This window comes from Cornus florida, unplaced genomic scaffold (assembly GCF_030987335.1).
Source record: "Cornus florida cultivar Cherokee Brave unplaced genomic scaffold, ASM3098733v1 CherokeeBrave_3.0.0_Hap2_Chr02, whole genome shotgun sequence".
Classification (NCBI taxonomy): domain Eukaryota; kingdom Viridiplantae; phylum Streptophyta; class Magnoliopsida; order Cornales; family Cornaceae; genus Cornus; species Cornus florida.
Genome location: NW_026775572.1, coordinates 69612841 through 69630833, shown reverse-complemented (window position 1 = coordinate 69630833; position 17993 = coordinate 69612841).

Genomic DNA, 17993 nt, shown 5'->3' with positions numbered 1-17993 from the left:
TATGGAGAAAGAGGGAGAAGGGTGATTGTGGTATTTGGAAAAAAATTATTATTTATTTATAAAATTAGGGATAGAAGTGTCATTTCCTTTAAGATAGTAGTGTAAGTGTAGAGTAGTGAAGTTCAAATATCGTCTCCCTTTTGTTTATTTTCTTTTATTGTATGTCATACATGAAATCATGAATATATACGCGTTAATTAAAAAAATTTAAAACCCATATTTGATAACCTACCATTCTTTTTATTCATGAATAAAGTTTTTGTTGCCCAAGTATAGACTCTAGAGGGGGGTGAATAGAGTCTTTGGCAAACAATGACCAATTTTTAGTTTTGCAAATTCTACTAAACCCTTCAAACAATTATGCAATAATCAAGATATAAACATATGCAATTAATAGCATAAATGTAAAGGAGATAAGGGAAGAGAGATTGCAAACATTCACTCGACGATTTTAGCGAGTTTAGAAAACTCCTACTCCTCGGCTCAAGACCCCTCTTGAGACTTCCCAATCCATTAGTGTACCTCTTTACGGGTGGAGAACAAACATTTACATGAAGTAACACCTTGCTTCACCTTGCTAAGAAACAACATCTTTTAGTCTTCCTTTGGGTCACACCAACTCTTACAAATTGAAGCTACCTTTCTTCTTCTTCATTGGGCCACACCAGCCCTTACAAATGTTTGAAGATCAGGATTTCAGTACATAATAATCTCTCACAGATTTGATGTATAACTTTTAGCTCACAACTAGAGTATATATGAACATATTGAAGCTCAATACTCTATGAATGATATGGGATGTATGAATACAAGAACAAAAGCTCTTTAAATGCTATAAGATGTTTCTCTATAGTAGCAATATTAAATCCCAAAGTCCCCATCTCTATTTATAGAGTTTAGATGCATCTAATTAAAAAATATAGCTATTGTGCACGGGTTTGAAAGCAAAATAGCCGTTTGAATCAGGTCTGGACTTACATCGGTCGACCGAACTGAAATAAGGTTTATTTCGGTCGTCCAAAATGAAATGAGATCTGCTCAATGCCTTATTTTGGTCAGCCAAAATAACATTTCAGTCGGCCAGTTGTGATTTCAAACTTAGCATGGCTACTACCCAAATCGGTCGGCCGATTCAATTTGCCTATGCATTTTGGTCTGTCGAAATGAAACAGCTGCTTCAGAAATTTTGTTCTAAGTAAACAGATGAGACAGTTTTAAGTAAATGTCTTTACAGTATTTATATGTCCATTTATTTTAAGTTTACAATGTAAATAAGGAAGTACCCCCTATTTGGATTCAATAAAAAATACTAGAAAATTGAAATACAACTAAATCAAAATGTAGAAATTCAGTTTTAGTACAAATTTGGATTTCCGACAGTTTTGGTAAAAATAAATCCTTATGTAGACCAATGTAGACTTGGTCAAAAATTCTGATAAAATCAGTTTAGGCTAGTTGAAGTATAAAGAGTTATTATCGGGAAAAATTATTTTGAAATAATTATTATTTTAAAAATCCATTTTTCACACTTAACCAAAAACACAGTTTTTCATGACGCGCATTCTGGGGTCTTAATATCCGTTACCAACTCATGGTAATGAAGGCTTCTCATGCCTTAATTGTTGACTAATATGAATTTTATGATTAATGTGCATGGTTTTAGTATTTCCAGCACAAGTGATAAGTTCTTTCAAAGCTTATGCAAGCTTGAATTAACTCACTCTTTAGCAAAGACTACATATGTCAATTGTATATGAATGAAGTGCATAGTCTATTACTGATGGATATAGAAGCATATGAATGATGATATGATATGCATGGTCCTATAGAGATGAGTTTCAAATGGATTCATAAATACTTTGACATTGAATCCTAAATACTCACCATCATATCTACCCTTTTCTTCAAGCTTTGTCCATAATATTTAGGCTTTGAGGTAGTCTTGTTTTCTTCCTTCCTCTGAGTTGCTTTATTGCTCATTGTAGTCCAAGCTATCTTTGGATGGATTTTGCATTTGTTTCTTTGCAACTTCATGTCTTCTTTGTATCCATTACTTTCTTTGATGTGATCTTGAATAATGGAATACTTGGAATGATCTTTATAGCTTCATTGATGTCATTCTTTGAATATGAATAATCTATATAACACTCAATGTAAACATTAGTCCTTAAACACCATTAATGGTTTGTTATCATCAAAACCTCTAAATTGTCCTTGGATGAAATCCTTAAGGTCAACAATCTCCCCCTTTTTGATGATGACAAAATATTGATGTGTTCATAAGCAAGTGGAGTAGCATTTGAAAAATGCTCCCCCTATTAAAGTGCATTCAATAAATATAATTTTATAAAATAGCATACTTGTATAGTCTTCATGAATTTTAGACATTAATATGCATATAAGATCATTTTTCTTTTCAAGAGATTTCTACAAATCTCCCCCTATCAACATGCTTCTATCAAAAGACATATATATCATTCATTTGACATGCAAGGATAAGTATGATAACATAATGATATATAACATGAAGCATTTGATCCCAACAACTAGAGGCATCTTCCCCCTTGATATGAAACAACATAGCATTTCACACATCACACTTTTCTCCCCCTTTGTCATCTCAAAAAGGTGGGAGGTCTAAATAATTTCATTAAGCATTTATCATTTAGCATTGTGAAGCAATGGTTATCATGAAATGGCAATATATTGGTAATGACTATAATATGCTTTAGAGTGCAACATATAAATAATTATATCATAAGATACCAATTTTATTGATAGTATGAGTTAAATAGATCATTAAGGTTAATGACATATACAAAAGTATACATAAGACATAAACCAAAAAATAAAAATGAAGTATGGACTAGAATAAACCAAAAGGCAAAAACCTTGAAAGGCAAATCTAGGAATTTAAGTGTGCTTCAATCCTAATATATTTTTCCCATTTGATATTTTCAAGTATGAGGGAAAAATAATCAAAATCATGAAAGCTCATGAGTATGAATATGATGATCAACAAGTCATTTTGTAGCATGCTTGACAATTTCCAAAATAAGTTAATCAAGCATAACAAGTCATGCAATAAACATTCATAAGAGATTATCAATAATCTTCCCCAATAAGTGTGCTTTCATTTGTATCATATATCATTTAATGGATACACCTCATTAAAAGTAATAATATATAATTTAAGTCTTTTGTACCAAAAGATCCTATTTTACAAGCATATAGTTGAATGATAAAAATCACATGTGGCATACAAAGCACAAGGCATATGCAAGTAATGTTACTATTCTAGTTATATGCAATGAATTTCCAATAATGCAAAAGCATATTTTCTTAGACATGTATGATTATAAATAATTGGCTACATGATTGTACATGTGGATGAGTTCAATATTTCTTTTAACATTTTTCTCAAGAGATGATGTCAAGATATCTCATGAAGTGTTTCGATTGAGTCATTGATACCAAAATATCTTCTTTAATAGATGTGGTGAGATTTGCTACATGACTTTCCATGTGGGTGAGCTTAATATCTCTTTTAGACTCATTATTTAAGAAGTGATTAAAAAATATCACATGAATTTCTAGAGCGCTCAAGATGGATATATCAAACAAATTAGCATTTATGATATCATATTAGTCATCAAGATAGAACAAAGTGTTCTTTAAATTTCATAATCCCAAGACTAAAATGTCAAATAAATATATGAATTTTAATTTTCATGACACTAAAGGAGTTTCAATCCTTAGAATTAATTAAGTTTACTTATTATGCTAATTTCAATTTATTTTGCATGCTTGAGGTAAACTTTTTTATGCAAAACATAAATGTTGATTTAATAACAATATCATCTATAAGTGCAATCAACATAATGTCATCAATGATTTTGAACATGATGAGAGATATATAAAAAATTTGTTAAAAACCATCACTCATGAGACAAACACTTAAACCTTTCAAAATGAGCTTTAGAAGCTTGTTTATAAATACAAAAGACAATTGATAATTTTAAAAATGTTGTTTATTTCAAATCTGGGTGATGTTTCCTCAATAGACCCTTTTTGGTATGAGTCAACAAATCATGCATTGAATAAAAATCATTTCATACATGAGCATGTAGTATTCTTATTGCTATAATTCAAGGCCATATGCACAAAGATTTTATTGGTTGAACTCTTGAGAATATATTCTAGCTTAATTACTAATAATGACCCATAATGCATATCGTGATGAAAATTTGAAAGCCCTATGTGACACCCCCTAATTTCGCAACACGGGTTGATCAAATCCGCGCACAAAATTAGGGGAATATCAAAGCAATTAAAGTATTTCAAACCAGCACGGAGTACAAAATGAAATAAAAGAATAAATAAAACGCTGAAAAAAACTAATAAATAAAAATTAATTAATGATTCTCCAACAATTACAACTCGGGAATCCCATAACTCAAGAACCCTTTAAAACATTATTCAATAATCTAATACTACTTAAAAATACACAAGATGAATAGATGAGTGACAGTCTCCTAGCTGCGGATCCTCAACCTCGAGACTGGAACCTCTAATAACCTGAAAAATAAATCGTGGGTTAAACCTTACGAGCAAGTTTTCTCTACCAGACCTCTGAAAACCAATAAGTAGATCATCTCTGATCAAAACCAAACCCAATAAAGTTTTAACCTTAATCTACCATGATATACATATATATATAAACAATTATATGCAGTATAACAATAATATCTATAACTAAGCACATAAATTCCAAAACCAATAATGATTTTTAGTATTTAAATCACACAGCCAATAAATAGGTTCTGACAAATCATCCATGTCACCACCAGTATTATTTTATTAATATGTATAAAATAATACATTAACCTGTAAGTATTAGACTATTCAAATTTAAGAATATCTAATCCTAATCCAACTTATCCATGCAATAACCATAGATGATATATTTTAATCATCTAACACATAGTAGTATAATTATACTTTGGCAAATCAACCATGCCGTTACAAATATATTTATTTATATATTGGCAATTCAACCATGCCTCCTTTAAATATATTTAGTTATACATTGACAATTCAACCATACCTCCACAAGTATATTTATTTATACATTGGCAATTTAACCATGCCTCTATAAGTATATATATTTATACTAATAAACTAGCAACTCATCCATACTTCTAATGTATGTATTTTATTCATACAAATACTCAGGCAATATATTTACGCCTATGACAACTCATCCATACTTACAACTCAACTATGTATTAATTTTAAACTTAACAATAAACTAATTTATACATAGCTATCTCATGCATATTATATGCATAAGATAAATTTAATAACCAATCTATTATAATTTAATCAATCATACTCTTAGAAAAACATGATATACCAAATGAGAATAATAACATTAATTATCTTAAATGATATATACACATATACCATATGTGTGTGTGTATAACACCTTCCTTAATAATCATTGATTATAAAAATAATATATATATATATATACATCATTCCATACTAATCATATATTAATTAATTCATATATATGCATAATATATTTATATATGTATATATATAAATCTACACTTCCTTCCATCCCCAGTTATTAATTAAATATAGATTAAACCCATTAAATATCGTAATGATATTATATGGCTCTCAAAACACCACCAACGCATCATTTAGTGGTTGCTTTCAACCTTAACAAACTTAAAAAAAATTCTGGAACGTCACCGGACCCCACAGAAACTTTCCGGGACCTCAAACACCCTTGCATGCGCTTCCACGCGCCGTCACACGCTACTCCACTTGCTGCACGCGCCTCCACGGGCTTCTATTAGTTGGCAGGCACGTCCACGCGCTTCCACGCGCCCTCACGCGCCTGATCCACTCTCGGCGCGAGTTGGGTTGCTCCTATTGGCCATCTCTCAGCATTCTGGTGTACTTGCTCGCACCAGATCACTTTCCTATTGACTGGATCACATCTATGGTCCAGATTCTCACGCGTACTAGCCCTTCATGCGCCGCGAAGTACTGAATTAACCTCCACTTCATCACTCATCTCAGCCACTGGATCAGCTTGCACACCATCTTGTAATTGTCCGTAACGCACTGGATCCATCTTCCCATCTATCAGCCGCATCTAAGGCCCAGAATAGTGCGTACACCCTCTTATTATATACCGTGCTGCACCGGATCAGATCCCTTTTTGAGTGCGCCGACTATGTTAACCCCCAATGTATATATGTAATATATCTTTATATATATATATATATATCACATAAATATATTCAATAAACCCTAAAATAATATTTAAAAAAATATATAAGATCATTCCATAAAATTCCAGAAAAGTACCAGAAATTCCATAAACCCTAGTTAATTATCTTGGGTCACAGATCAAGCATAACAATAATTTTAAATATGTAAACCTATATATTTAGCTAAAATCCAACAATCCCAAAGTAAAATAAAATAAAGCATACTTTTAATACTCCAATTTAATCCTAATTTAATTAAATAAAATTAACTTAATATTTTTGATTAATCCGTCATAACTTTTCTTAATCCATTCTAACAAAGATTTAAATTAATTAAAGTGTTGATACTCAAGGTGAAATCATTTTGGGTTCTAAGAGGAAAATTAGAGAAGAACTCGCCTGAAAATTTCAAAACGAAATCAACGCTTCAAGGTTTGATCGTCTCTTCTAATCCCGTCGTTCTCCTTCTCAGATCTAGCCTCCTCCTTGTCAGCCCTTCTTCTTTCTCTCTATTTCTACTTCTTTTTTTTTTTTTTTAATGTGTAAAAACCTTTAACCCCAAAGGCTTATATGTATTTTTATACACCTTAAATTCCAAATCCTATTCCAACTAGGACTACCTAATAAGATAATAATCTTCAAATAATAAATATCCATAAACATGTATTAAATTTCATATATATTTATATATATATATAAACACAAATACCTTCCATAATTAACCATTGGTTAATTAAATCCTATACACCTATATATATATATAGATATATCTTTCCATAACAATTAATAATTAACTATATTTATATATAATTTTATATATATTTATAATTAATACAAAAATGATCATTTAAATAATTAATAATCATGGGCCTTTATTAATTAACCCAATAAGGCCTCCTTCAAGCCCAAGACCGTATCCTTTGGTCCAACTTCCCTAAAACCCAAAACTAATTAATTTAAATAATTAAATAAACACATAAATTAAAATAACTAATTACATGAAACACATAAACAAAAGAAGAAATTACAACCAAGTCACCACATACCAATAAAATCAATACATCAATAATCAAGCACACATACAAACGATCATCATATAAAATCACGAAATATAATTAAAATAAAACAATTAATCTAAGCACTCAATAAAATAAATCAATTAAAAATTAACATAAACACAATTAATTAAAATTAAATCAAGTAAATCATTTAATAATAAAATAAAATAAATTAATCACAATTAATAAATCATTTAAAATATCGAGGTATTACATTCTTCCCCCCTAACAAAAAGGAATTCCGTCCTCGGAATTCACGAATCTATGAAATGAACAACTTTGACTATTTAATTTCAATTTCATTATTCCTTTATCTGTGTGGAATTAATCCATCCACACTTACTCATAGTTAGTAGACATATATCTTAATTTATCAAGACGATGCTAAGCTAATCCACACTTGTTGCATGTATGTGCAACATAACCTCACCAATTTATATGCGTTAGGAAATTAAATATCCCCATTGTTGTATTTGCATGCAGCAAAACAAATAAAACCCTTTGACACACATGACGTGAAGTATATAACATCGCCAATAACAGACTATTGCCTAATCAAACAAAATATGAATAACCCACATAATGAGGTAATAACCTCCTCTTTATTGCTAAACCACATTATACCTTTAACGTAAAAAAAAAAATCTTAAGGAATCACCTATTTCCCATGTTCGAACTCTAATATACGAGTTTACGATATCCTAACTATTTCGCCCCTTCTGGCAGTGCACGTAGATCCCTAAAAGAGTAATCTCCATAAATATGTCCTTAATTAATGTAGGACTCATAAGTCAACTATTTTTAAACAACGATGCACGAATGCAAAATCTTAAAAGATCGTTCAGACAAATCCTTAAGAAAGTCATACCAATAGGCAACTCTGAAAGCTTTAGTTCATGCTCTCAACTAATCTTAGTCAAGCTATCATTTATGACCCATATGGAAATAAAAATCTCATCACAACGTCGGTACTCCCAGTCTATATTGCATGAAATTACCTTCTTATATCCACTTTAGTATCTGAAGTGGTTACATTAACTCCATAATTTTCTTCTGCCCTCCTAAATAATCGAGAACTGAGAATTAAGTTCCTCAGTTAGCACTACTTTCCTTTAAATTATCACGAAGACCTATTAGTCATTCGTTATAAGCCATACCCTGTCGGATTCTACTGAGTAAAAATAATTCCTTCGAAAGTCAACTCCTTATTTCTAAGTTGACCTATAGTGTCCTTGTGAGTAATAGAAAGTGTAGCACATTTACCACTACACCTAAACCAGATAACTTTTCAATAGACTAACCATTTTGTATTATATTGACGTTTGAGACTATCTGCAACTACGTCCATCCTCCCTGAACAATACTGAATATAGAAGTAATAACATCCCACAATTCAGTTATCTACTCTATCTCTCTCTTGTGTTTTCTATATGAACGTAAACTATCAACCTTCATAGTCTATTCAATCAATTTCCACAATAAATATTGTCTATCTCCCCACATATTGATCCAGTACACGATCTGGCATTTACACTATTGCCTCCTCAAATACCTTCCAAATCGATGTCATACAATTTGTTGATAAGACTAAACGATTTAACGTTAAGATGTACTAACGGACCTAATATAGAAGACAATGAATCCTAAACTTAAGCTCTAAGTAAAAGAGTACACAACGCAGAAGTCAATCAATTTCCATAATAAATATTGTCTATCTCCCCACATACTGATCCAGTGCACGATCTGGCATTTACACTATTGCCTCCTCAAATACCTTCCAAATCGATGTCCTACAATTTGTTGATGAGACTAAACGATTTAACGCTAGGACGCACTAACGAACCTAATATAGAAGACAATGAATCCTAAACTTAAGCTCTAAGTAAAAGAGTACACAACGCGGAAGTCACATAACGAAAGACACCCTAGGGACACTTGAACCTGGAGTGCTCTGATACCAACTGTGACACCCCTAATTTCGCAACACGGGTTGATCAAATCCGCATACAAAATCAGGGGAATATCAAAACAATTAAAGTATTTCAAACAAGCACAGAGTATAAAATGAAATAAAAGAATAAATAATACGCTGAAGAAAAACTAATAAATAAAATTTAATTAATGATTCTCCAACAATTACAACTCGGGAATCCCATAACTCAAGAACCCCTAAAAACATTATTCAATAATCTAATACTACTTAAAAATACACAAGATGAATAGATGAATGACAGTCTCCCAGCTGCGGATCCTCAACTTCGAGACTGGAACCCCTAATAACCTGAAAAATAAATCGTGGGTTAAACCCTACGAGTAAGTTTTCTCTACCAGACCTCTGAAAACCAATAAGTAGATCATCTCTGATCAAAACCAAACCCAATAAAGTTTTAACCTTAATCTACCATGATAATATCTATAATACATATATATATAAACAATTATATGCAGTATAACAATAATATCTATAACTAAGCGCATAAATTTCAAAACCAATAATGATTTTAAGTATTTAAATCACACAGCCAATAAATAGGTTCTGACAAATCATCCATATCACCACCAGTATTATTTTATTAATATGTATAAAATAATACATTAACCTGTAAGTATTAGACTATTCAAATTTAAGAATATCTAATCATAATCCAACTTATCCATACAATAACCATAGATGATATATTTTAATCATGTAACACATAGCAGTATAATTATACTTTGACAAATCAACCATGCCGTTACAAATATATTTATTTATATATTAGCAATTCAACCATACCTCCTTTAAGTATGTTTAGTTATACATTGGCAATTCAATTATGCCTCCACAAGTATATTTATTTATACATTGGCAATTTAACCATGCCTCTATAAGTATATATATTTATACTAATAAACTAGCAACTCATCCATACTTCTAATGTATGTATTTTATTCATACAAATACTCAGGCAATATATTTACGCCTATGACAACTCATCCATACCTACAACTCAACTATGTATCAATTTTAAACTTAACAATAAACTAATTCATACATAGTTATCTCATGCATATTATATGCATAAGATCAATTTAATAACCAATCTATTATAATTTAATCAATCATACTCCTAGAAAAACATGATATACCAAATGAGAATAATAACATTAATTATCTTAAATGATATATACATATATATATTATTTAATATATATATATGTGTGTGTGTATAACACCTTCCTTAATAATCATTGATTATAAAAATAATATATATATATATATATATACATCCTTCCATACTAATCATATATTAATTAATTCATATATATACATATATGTAAATATATAAATCTACACTTCCTTCCATCCCCAGTTATTAATTAAATATAGATTAAACCAATTAAATTTTGTAATGATATTGTATGGCTCTCAAAACACCACCAACTCATCATTTAGTGGTTGCTTTCAACCCTAACAAACTTAAAATAAATTCTGGAACGTCACCGGACCCCACAGAAACTTTCCGGGACCTCAAACACCCTTGCACGCGCTTCCACGTGCCGTCACACGCTACTCCACTTGCTGCACGCGCCTCCACGCACTTCTATTAGTTGGCAGGCGCGTTCACGCGCTTCCACGCGCCCTCACGCGCCTGATCCACTCTCGGCACGTGTTGGGTTGCTCCTATTGGCCATCTCTCAGCGTTCTGGTGTACTTGCTCGCACCAGATCATTTTCCTGTTGACTGGACCACATCTATGGTCCAGATTCTCACGCGTACCAGCCTTTCATGCGCCGCGAAGCACCGAATTAACCTCCACTTCATCACTCCTCTCAGCCGCTGGATTAGCTTGCACACCATCTTGTAATGGTCTGCAACGCACTGGATCCATCTTCCCATCTATCAGCCATATCCAAGGCCCAGAATAGCGCGTACACCCTCTTATTATATACCGTGCCGCACCGGATCGGATCCCCTTTTGAGTGCGCCGACTATGTTAACCCCCAGTGTATATATGTAATATATATATATATATATATTTTTTATATTATTTTAGGGTTTATTGAATATATTTATGTGATATATAAAAATATATATATATATATATATATATATATATATATATATATATATATATAAGACCATTCCATAAAATTCCAGAAAAGTACCAGAAATTCCATAAACCCTAGTTAATTATCTTGGGTCACAGATCAAGCATAACAATAATTTTAAATATGTAAACCTATATATTTAGCTAAAATCCAACAATCCCAAAATAAAATAAAATAAAATAAAATAAAGCATACTTTTAATACTCCAATTTAATCCTAATTTAATCAAATAAAATTAACTTAATATTTTTGATTAATCCGTCCTAACTTTTCTTAATCCATTCTAACAAAGATTTAAATTAATTAAAGTGTTGATACTCAAGGTGAAATCATTATGGGTTCTAAGAGGAAAATTAGAGAAGATCTCGCCTGAAGATTTCAAAACGAAATCGACACTTCAAGTTTTGATCGTCTCTTGCAATCCTGTCGTTCTCCTTCTCAGATCCAGCCTCCTCCTTGTTAGCCCTTCTTCTTTCTCTCTGTTTCTACTTCTTTTTTCTTTTTTCTTTTTTCTTTTTTCTTTAACCCCAAAGGCTTATATGTATTTTTATACACCTTAAATTCCAAATCCTATTCCAACTAGGACTACCTAATAAGATAATAATCTTCAAATAATAAATATCCATAAACATGTATTAAATTTCATATATATATAAACACAAATACCTTCCATAATTAACCATTGGTTAATTAAATCCTATACACCTATATATATATATATATATATATATATATATATATATATATATATATCCATAACAATTAATAATTAACTTTATTTATATATAATTTTATATATATTTATAATTAATACAAAAATGATCATTTTAAATAATTAAATAATCATGGGCCTTTATTAATTAACCCAATAAGGCCTCCTTCAAGCCTAAGACCGTATCCTTTGGTCCAACTTCCCTTAAACCCAAAACCAATTAATTTAAATAAATTAAATAATTAAATAAACACATAAATTAAAATAACTAATTATATGAAATACATAAACAAAACAAGAAATTACAACCAAGTCACCATATACCAATAAAATCAATACATCAATAATTCAATCAATAATCAAGCACACATACAAACGATCATCATATAAAATCACGAAATATAATTAAAATAAAACAATTAATCTAAGCACTAAATAAAATAAATCAATTAAAAATTAACATAAACGCAATTAATTAAAATTAAATCAAGTAAATCATTTAAAAATAAAATAAAATAAATTAATCACAATTAATAAATCATTTAAAATATCGGGGTATTACACCCTATAAGAATTGGTGCTGCATATACATCGGTCAGCCGAATTACATTCTTAAAGCAATCTATACTTGCTTATTGTAGACGGCCGATATACCTTTTATGACTGCTGAAATGGCCATTTCGGTCGTCCAATTTTCACTTCGGTCAACCGGTTTGTGCAGGAATGGAAACCAGTAAATTTAGGACCTGTTACAGTATCTCTTTCCAGATTTGATCCTATTACCTTCAAATTCAAATAATTTCATTTTATGTGCTAATGATGCCAAAATGATGTCAGTGAAACATTTAAAATCACAAAGGCACATAAATGATTTTCTAGATATAACTACTTAAAATAAATTCAAATGAAGTAACTTTTAACATTTTTGTGTGACTTTCTTTAATGATATGCAATATCCAAATATCTTTCACAGATTTAGTCTTAGGAAGCCTTTAATTAAAAGCTATGAAGTGATTGACAACAAGTTTATGCTAGCATTCTTAAGTCACATAATCCAAGACAAGCTACTTTAACATAAACATTTTACAACAGGTAGTATTTATGTCAAAATCACCAACCACATTAATTATGCCATGACTAGATATAGAAATGATAATATAGTCCTTATCACATAACACAATTAAGTCATATTTAAGCTTATCAACTAAAAGCACATTTGCGATGGAGAAGGGGACATATACCGAAGCAAATAATTCCATTAACTTTAGCACGGTTTCTCAATGTAGTGCATCCTTCATCCTTTTGTTACAAATGGGAAATCATGACTTAATTTCTCTTCATGTGTTTTATCCATCCATATTTGTGAATCCACTTGTTCTTGAAAGAAGAGGTCTTTAACCTACAAAATATGCTCAAGTGGAATTCTTTGGTACCCAATACTTTTAGGGTCCTCATTAGTTAGTACACATTTTGAAGGTTCCTTTTGGAGCACAATTCAATACAAGGCACAAATGTGGTACTCTCTTTAATTAATATGCTTCAAACAAAATTAGAATTTTAAATGTCTCTACTATGCTAATGCATTTGTGAATTCAATAAGTATATGCTTATGGTTGCATAAAACTTAATGAACCAATATGAAATGGGTAATAATTGAGTGGCATAACATAATTTCATATATGGATCATAATGTAATTCCATGTGCATTTTCTATGATCACATTCAAGAATTGACAAGAAGAACAAGATTCTTCCTAAGTAGGCAAAAATAAATTAAGTTGACTCTTTTTGAAATTCTTAAAAGATTAAACAATTAAGGAAGAGCTTTTATTTTCCAAAAAATAAGGCTTTTATTTTCAAAGAGTGTTAGCTCATTTGGAAAGTAAGTTCATTCTTAAGACTTACACTTTTAAAGAAATTTTATCTACTTCTAAGTGTAGTTCATCAAATGCAATTTCAAGAAACTCATTTAAATGTAATGCATGAATAAAAATATTTTCAGTCAATAAACCATGCAATAAAAAATTTGCATAAACAATGAGTACTTGAATCATAAAGATAAGACATCCACAATATATAGCAAATCATCATAGTCTTCATTGGTCTAGTATAATTCATTCAAGAACTCCTCATATGTGATGACCAAAAGTTTAATGATTTATATTCATTTAGCAACCATTTATTGATCAAGAATGATTCTATCATGCCAAAAGAGTCAAGCAATAAAAATTTTCTATGAAGTATACCAATGACCATACTTTTGTAGTTGTTCCAATTGTAATACTCATTTAGTTTGAGAGTGAAGAATTTGGAACATTTCTTACATCCCATGTTGAACAACCATTATTAAGAAACCATTTCTCCTTGGATGATGAAGATTCCTTCAAGCAACCCTACAAGGTAAACTTAGGAAATCTTCATTTGATACCCAAATTTTCTTGGGTCCATAAGAGTTAGGCAATGGTACAAAAGTTCCTTTTGGAACCCAAATCTTCTTGATCATTTTCTTCTTTCTAAACGGACAATTGTAAATTTTGTGTCCCAACTTTCTACAATAATTGCATTTAGAATAATGAAAAGAACTTTTGATAAAGGAATCATTTGAGCACTTTCTCTTTTTCATTAAACATGCATATTTGATATTAGGTTCATATCCTATCTCATTTTTGAAAGAGATAACTTTTTACTCATCAAGTATAGTAACTAGATTTTCCTTTCCTTTTGTGAATTTAGCTGAAGTGTCATTTTGATCATCAATGATTTTATTTAAAGTTTCATTTTTAGGGACAATATCAATTAATGGCGACTCTTTAGATAATACACACTTCTCTTTCTTTTTGAAAGACTCATTTCCACTTTTGACTTTTGAGAACTCAATTGAGAGAGAAATGTTTTCTTTCTTAAGAATGACATTCTTAAAAATTTCTTTCTTTAGTATCTTATATAGATCTTTAATAGCATCATGTAATTCATTAAGTACATCAACTAATTCATCATATGAAATATCTAAATCAAATGAATCATGGTTGGAGTTTGCCTCATCTTTGTCGGCTATGAGACAAAGAGCAATATCTTCATGATGATCAACCATATCTTTGATATTATTTGCTTCTTTGCTAAAAGCTTGGAGAGTTTCACTCTTCCTTTGAATTGTTTCATTTTCTTCACTATAGGAAGATGAGTAAGTTCTAGCAAGATCATTCACATGATTAGTAATGTTAGTAGAGCTAAAATTCATCTCATTATTTGAACCATTGTCATTCATGGTATAAGATTCATTTTCATTTATAAACATGCATAAATTTGATTCCTCAACATTATAAGTACTACAATGGAATATCTCAAGTGAGTCCTAAATTTCTTTTGCCATTTTACAATTTGTAATTCTATTGAACTCATTTTTGTTCAATGCATAATAAAAATTGTTTATGGCTTTAGCATTGCATTGAATTGAATTAATCTATGGTCATTTGTATTCCATTCCTTCTCTTCTTTAGGAACCATTGTCTTTTCTACTTCTTTCATGGGAATGAATGGCCCGTTAACTATAACAAGCCAAATTTGATAGTCTATGGATTGGAGAAAGTCTGTCATTATATTTTTCCAATAGTTATAATTGGTTCCATCAAAAGATGGAGGTTTATCAATACATTGTCCTTCTAAGTGTGTAACTATGCCATTGTTAGCTATGATCGTACTCTAAGTCAGTTAAATCCTTTTGAATAGAGTTAGGCTCTGATGCCAATTGTTGCCCAAGTATAGACTCTAGAGGGGGTGAATAGAGTATTTGGCAAACAATGGCCAATTTTTAGTTTTACAAATTCTACTAAACCCTTCTAACAATTATGCAATAATCAAGATATAAACATAAATAATTAATAGCATAAATGTAAAGGAGATAAGGGAATAGAGATTGCAAACATTCACTCGATAATTTTAGCGAGGTTCGGAAACTCTTACTCCTCGGCTCAAGACCCTTCTTGAGACTTCCCAATCCACTAGTGCACCTCCTTACGGGTGGAGAGCAAACCTTTACATGAAGTAACACCTTGCTTTACCTTACTAAGAAACAACCTCTCTTAGTCTTCCTTTGGGTCACACCAACCCTTACAAATTGAAGCTACCTTGCTTCTTATTCCTTGGGCCACACCAACCCTTACAAATATTTAAAGATCAGGATTTCAGTACATAATAATCTCTTACAAATTTGATGTACAACTTTCAGCTCACAACTAGAGCATATATGAATATATTGGAGCTCAATATTCTATGAATGATATGGGATGTATGAATACAAGAACAAAAGCTCTTTAAATGCTATATGATGTTTCTCAATTGTAGCAACATTAAATCCCGAAGTCCCCATCTCTATTTATAAAGTTTAGATGCAGCTAATTCAAAAATATAGCTGTTGTGCATGGGTTTCAAGGCAAAATAGTCATTTGAATCAGATTTGGACTTACATCGGGTCGACCGAATTGAAACAAGGTTTATTTCGATTGTCCGAAATGAAATGAGATCTGTTGAGTGCCTTATTTCGATTGGCCGAGATAACATTTTGGTCAGCCGGTTGTGATTTCAAACTTAGCATGGCTACTGCCAAAATCGGTTAGCCGATTCAATTTGCCTATGCATTTCAGTCTGCCGAAATGAAACTGCTGCTTCAGAAATTTTGTTCTAAGTAAATAAATAAGACAGTTTTTCCACAGGACATCTGAATATACCTTATTTTCATTCTAAACATTTAAGTAAATGTCTTTACAGTATTTATATGTCAATTTACTTTAAGTTTACAATGTAAATAAGGAAGTATCTCCCATTTGGATTCAACAAAAAATACTAGAAAATTGAAATCCAACTAAATCAAAATGTAGAAATTCAGTTTTAGTACATATTTGGATTTCTAACAGTTTTGGTAAAAATGAATCCTTATGTAAACTAATGTAGACTTAGTCAAAAATTCTGATAAAATCAGTTTAGCCTAGTTGAAGTATAAAGAGTTGTTACCGGGAAAAATTATTTTGAAATAATCATTATTTCAAAAATCCATTTTTTACACTAAGCCAAAAACACAGTTTTTCATGACGCGTATTCTGGGTCCCAATGTCCGTTACCAACTCATGATAATGGAGGGTTTTCATGCCTTAATTGTTGATTAATATGAATTTTATGATTGATGTGCATGGTCTTAGCATTTCTAGCACAAGTGATGAGTTCTTTCAAAGCTTATGCTAGCTTGAATTAACTCACTCTTTAGCAAAGACTCCATATGTCAATTGTATATGAATGAAGTGCATAGTCTATTGCTAATAGATCTAGGAGCATATAAATGATGATGTGATATGCATGGCTCTATAGAGATGAGCTTCAAATAGATTCATAAATACTTTGACATTGAATCCTCAACACTCACCATCATATCTATCCCTTTCTTCAAGCTTTGTCCTTGATCTTTAGGCTTTGAGGTAGTTTTGCTTTTTTCCTTCCTCTGAGTTGTTTTCTTGCTTATTGTAGTCCAAGCTATCTTTGGATGGACTTTGCATTTGTTTCTTTTGCAACTTCATGTCTTCTTTGTATCAATTGATTTCCTTGATGTGATCTTGAATAATGAAATAATTGGAATGATCTTTATAGCTTCATTGAGGTCATTATTTGAATGTGAATAATTTATATAACACTCAATGTAAACATTAGTCTTTAAACACCATTAATGGTTTGTTATCATCAAAACCTCTAAATTGTCCTTGGATGAAATCCTTAAGGTCAACAGTTTTTTATTTGGATATTCCAATTAAAAGTAATTTAAGTTCTAATACAAATACAAGTTTCATTAATTAATTTT